A 6,000-nucleotide genomic window follows, 5' to 3' on the forward strand; every position below is an offset into this window, starting at 1 on the left:
GACATGCCATTTATAAATAACTAAGGTTCTAAACAGTCCAAAAGTAGAGAAATTCTCAAGAGAATTTCCTTGTGTTGTTAAAGGTTGAGGAAGTTAGAATTTTGTTTATAAATGTACACACATTTCTATTATCAGGGGACAAAATTAAGGATTCTGCGTTTTTCAAGCTGAAAAGGAAAGGTATCTTGCTGCGTTTTGTAAATGCAGATCTAAAAATGTAATACCTCTTATTATAAATTATGCTCGGCTTCAGTCAGGGTTTTCTCCAAATCATGAATGTAAAAGGACACGTTTTGTGCTTCAGTTGCACCTATCCATTCGAATGAAATTTCTTTGCTCTCGTCATTGTGTAGGCTACTTTTCTCCGGTAATGTTATCAAATCAAATTTATTTATATAGCCCTTCGTACATCAGCTGATATATGTTCCTCAAGTGTAGTTTTTCTCCGGTAACAAGTTGAAATGCAAGATTAACTTCAAGCAAAACATTAAGGAATTGTAGCTGGCTACATTCTGTCTATGATAAACATATGTTATGTTCAGTAGTTCCAAAAACATCCGGTGATTTTGCAGAGAGCCACATCAATTTACAGAAATTCTCATAATAAATGTTGATGAAAATACAAGTGTTATGTATGGACTTACACTTCTCCTTAATGCAACCGCTGTGTCAAATTTCAAAAAAGCTTTACGGAAAAAGCAAACCATGCAATAATCTGAGTACGGCGTTCAGAGACCAAACAAGCCAACAAGATATCCGCCATATTGTGCAGTCAACAGAAGTCAGAAATAACATTATAAATATTCACTTACCTTTGATGATCGTCATCAGAATGCACTCCCAGGAATCCCAGTTCCACAATAAATGTTTGTTTTGTTCGATAATGTCCATCATTTATGTCCAAATAGCTACTTTTGTTTCGCGTTTTGCGTTTTGTAAACAAATCTAAACTCACGAAGCGCGTTCACTAGGAGCAGACGAAATGTCAAAAAGTTCCGTTAGTCTGTAGGAACATGTCAAACGATGTATAGAATCAATCTTTAGGATGTTTTTAACATAAATCTTCAATAATGTTCTAACTGGAAAATTCCTTTGTCTGTAGAAAAGCAATGGAACGCGAGGTCGCGTGAACGAGCATCACGAGCTCAAAGCATTCTGCCAGAACTCTGACTCTGAATAATAATAATATAGATAATAGAATAAGAAATAGAAGTAAAAAGAAAAACCACACAAGAACTATGATGAGAGTTTAAGAACAGGAGTAATAGTGACCAGTAGCGGGATAAATAGATAAATACTTATGGTAATTGCAATCAATAATCAATGGACAGCAGCGTAATGGAGTAATGCATCTAATCAGGAATCATTGTAGCAGCAGCATAGGTTGTTTCTGAGTGGGTAGAGAGCTGTGGATGGGCATAGAGTCAGTGTGGCTAGTCTGTGGGAGAGGGAGAAAAGTAATTGTTAGCCAGTCAACAGTTATGGCCAGGGGATCGAAGCTGTTTAGGAGTCTGTTTGTTGGAGCCTTGATGCACCGGTACCACCTGCCGGACAGGGGCATGGAGAACAGTCTATGACTACGGTAGCAGGAGTCTTTGGCAATTTTGGGGGCCTTTCTCAAGACACCATAATTTCATCATAATTTTCCACCAAAAATGTTGTGGTACATGTAAAAAGCATGTTAAACATTCTTCCTCCCAATGTAGTCCATATGTGAGAATTCCCAGAAAAATCAAATAAACCCAAAATATTTTCTGCTACTGGCGTGGAATCTCCCATAAACTAGATGTAAGCATGGCTGCAGCTACTTTCTCTCCTGGCTTAAGCTGCCTCTCGCCAAGGCTTTTACACCCTGAGGCACTCCAGTCCAGACAAGGTTGTCTACTGCCCTTGAGCTTCTGTACAGACAGTGTACATATGCATGCACGTGTACACACACAGACAAGCACAGATGCACGTGCGCACACACAAATACACACACAAGTGCGCACACACCTCACTGCACACTCATAGCTGGGATTTGGGTAATCCTCTAATTTATGGGCTGTGCTATGTGCTCGAAGCAAATCCCATTTAGTCAAAATACACAGACTTCTTGGCTGACGTGTGACCTGACTGAATGTTCTTGGGAATGATAAGGCCACTTTTCTTGCTCCTCGTCCTCCTCTTCCTCCTCCTGTCTCTCTCCTCCTTGACTCCTTTCTCTCCTTTCCTGGCCATGTCGATGGAGCGTTGATGTCACTACAATTAGTGTTCAATTACCTATTTTTGGTGGCACTTTGGATTACATAGAGCCCATAGCAGAGTACTTCTGGTGGAATAATGTATGTAGGCCTAATTGGACTGTAAGAAGCTAGTAAGTATGCTACGTTTGACTTTGCAGTGCTGATCACTTTAGCGGTCACCTTTTTATATTTTCTTGGTTTAACAATGGTAAAACAAATATAGCTTAACTCTCTGCGTTTACTAGAGACAAATTACATAATTATTTCCTTTTAGAATAGTAATTCCCAGTCACCCTTTTGTCACCCTGTGTTCTACTGTATTCCAGAGCAGCCAGTGTCACAGGTTTCTGTGTCATAGATGTGACAGTGTAGCGGCAAACTCACCGGAGCACTGATTGATGTCTGGAGAAGACAGAGTGTCTAGGAGCAATACATCTCACATCAGAGTCCAATTCATTTTCCCTTCGAGAGCTATTTACCAGCAGACATTACTCTGGACGCCATCGACAAAATGCAATTGTGTTCATTGTCCGTAATTTAAGCCTGCCCGTACCATAACCCCACCACCACTTTGTTCACAACGTTGACATCACGTTGTGATGCAAACTGCTCGCCTACACGACCCCATACACACAGCCTGCCCTCTGCCTGGTACAATTGAAACCGGGAAACACACTACTCCAGATTGCCAGTGGCCATCGAAGGTGGCTGATCTCAGAAGAAGCTGGATGTGGATGTCCTGGGCTGGCGTGGTTACATGTGGTCTGTGGTTGTGAGGCCGGTTGGATGTACTGCCGAATTCCCCAAAACGATTTTGGAAGCAGCTTGGGATAGATAAACTAACATTAAATGATCTGGCAACAGCTGTGGTGGAAATTCCTGCAGTCAGCAAGCCAATTGCACACTCCCTCAAAACTTGAGACATTTGTGGAATTGTGTTCGACAAAACTGCACAATTTAGAGTGGACTTTTATTATCCCCAGCAGAAGTTGCACCTGGGTAATGATCATGCTGTTTAATCAGCTTCTGATATGCCACACCTGTCAGGTGGATGGTTATCTTGGTAAAGGAGAAATGCTCACTAACAGGGATGGAAATTAATTTGTACACACCATTTTAGAGCCGTAAGCTTTTTGTGCATATGGAAAATTATTGTGATCTTTTATGTCAGCTCATGAAACCTGGGACCATCACTTGTTGGGTTAATATTTTTGTTTAGTATACAATTATCGTTAAGGTCCCTCAGCCGAACAGTGAATTTCAAACACAGATTCAACCACTAATACCAGTGAGGTTTTCCAATGCCTCGCAAAGAAGGGCACCTATTGGTAGATGGCTGAAAAAATATGATTAACAGATATCCCTTCGAGCATGGTGAAGTTATTAATTACACTTTGAATGGTGTATCAATAGACCCAGTCGGTACAAAGATACAGGCATCCTTCCGAACTCAGTTGCCGGAGAGGAAGGAAACTGCTCAGGGATTTCACCAATTACACACACACACACACACACACACACACACACACACACACACACACACACACACACACACACACACACACACACACACACACACACACACACACACACACACACACACACACACACACACACACACACACACACACACACACACACACACACACACACACACACACACACACACACACACACACACACTTCTGTAGCTCAGTTGGTAGAGCATGGCGCTTGTAACGCCAGGGTAGTGGGTTTGATTCCCGGGACCACCCATACGTAGAATGTATGCACACATGACTGTAAGTCGCTTTGGATAAAAGCGTCAGCTAAATGGCATATAAACACACACACACACACACACAGTGCAGTAATTAGAATCAATAGAGCAGCTTTAAGTAATACAGTCAACTGTGTACTCACCCCTCCTCTGCCTCTCTCCAATGCAATCTCTGTGTTGTCTGTTTCTGTCTCTCTTGTCTTTCCTTTTCTGTTCCTATCTCTTAGTATTTTATTTTGTGGTCTTGTCTACTGTCCTCTCTCGACCTGTCCTGGTTGTAAAAAGTGTAAAAGTAAAATAGTAATTTCACAGGCCTTTTCACCTCACCTGCCAATTCTTTGTCAACCCTGTTTTACTTTTTCACTGTCAGTATTTCACCTCTTATTTTGCAAATACAAACTAATTAGAACCTATAGAGCAGCTGGATGTGATACAGTCTCTGTGCTCAACCCACCTCTGTTCTCGCTCCTTCTGCACTCCTTTGTCACTTTCTCTGTGTCTTGTCTGTTGCTGTCTCAGGTTCTTGTTTGTTACTGTCTGTTTTGTCTATTCTCTTCTGCTATGGCTTGCTCTGTTCTTCTGGGGTCTAATTTCTAAAGTGTTGAGTTCTCACAAAATCAGCTCCCATAAGTTGGCATTTATTAAAAACGGAACTTGACATGAGAATGTGCTTATCCTCCCGCAAACTTTAGCATTCGTTCCATCTCTCATTGAATTGTGCCTTTTGGACAGGTTATTATAATCTCAAGTTTTTGCTCTATGAAGACGTAGACTTTAGGTGAACAGACAGTTGATCTTTTGCATTGAAGTGTGTAGGTTACCGCTGTAAGTAGGCCTGTTGTAGTTCGATTTTTTTAACGAGTTGATTGTTTCAGAATTCGTGGGCAGTCCAGCATGTATAGGTTTGGGCAGTCCAGCATATGTTGCGAAACATTATTGCATTCAAACGATCTGTATACAGGTCCACAACAATTTGCAATGTTTGTTGTCTTTCAGAAATGGTCAGATATAGCAGAATATGTCACTGCAAAATAAAACATTCTTGCAACACCTCCAAAGGCATTTGAGCAAGCTCGCCATTGCTATTTCCTTAGATAGTGTCTTGGCCTAGTTCCAAAAATGCCAAAATATATAGCAAATAAGGGCATTATTACCACCATAAAAAGCTAATGATGGGTGTTTTTCAGGCGAAGTTATAATGTTTGTTCACGCGCGCAAGTTTCACAACAGGTCTGATTTATAACGGGAAACATGCATTCATATGGCTTGAACCAAGTTTATAAATCAGAATATGATTGTGCTTGTGGACCGAGTTTGGGAAACTCTGACCTGAATAACCCTCTTCCCTACCATTTGCCCCTGGCTGCTGGCCTGCAGCTCTCATTTGTCCTCCCCTTGGCTCATCTGAAAAGTTGCACGGTAGAGTTGCAACATGACATTAGTTAGTTTTAAAAGGCAACTGCACTTCCTGATTTGGCCTCGTTTTAGATTTGTTAAAATGCTAGAGGCAATGACTGAATTCAAACGTGAGTTGGTTTCAGGGTATGGTTTGATGTGGGTGTCTCGTGTATGTGTCTTCGCAGGTGGGAAGATTTAGCCAAACTATTTGCCAATTAGCTTCAGCAGGCTAGTGTGCGACCTGACTTTGACTTTGGATAGCATAGCTCGGGGTGCTAGTTAGGGACTGTCAATAATTTAAACAATGGAAGTGAGACAATACTTTCATGTTGTACACCTTTAATGCTTTGAGTATTTGTATTCAAATTTCTACAATTTATAGTTGGTTTGACTTTTTTAAGTAATTGAAATATTGGAATTTGGAGATATTGGAATTTTTACATATTGTCTCATTGTGTAATTTACAGATAGTCCTTAAATAGCCCCATAGCATTATGATCGGGTCATGTGCAGCTGCACTCCGAATTGATGATTACAGTACATGCGTGCTGCTTGGTGTGTGCTGCTAGCTGTGGGCATGTGGGTAAGATTGAAACAAACCCAACCTTCATGTATATT

The sequence above is a fragment of the Oncorhynchus keta genome, chromosome 6 (assembly GCF_023373465.1).
Source record: "Oncorhynchus keta strain PuntledgeMale-10-30-2019 chromosome 6, Oket_V2, whole genome shotgun sequence".
In the NCBI taxonomy this organism is placed as follows: Eukaryota; Metazoa; Chordata; class Actinopteri; order Salmoniformes; family Salmonidae; genus Oncorhynchus; species Oncorhynchus keta.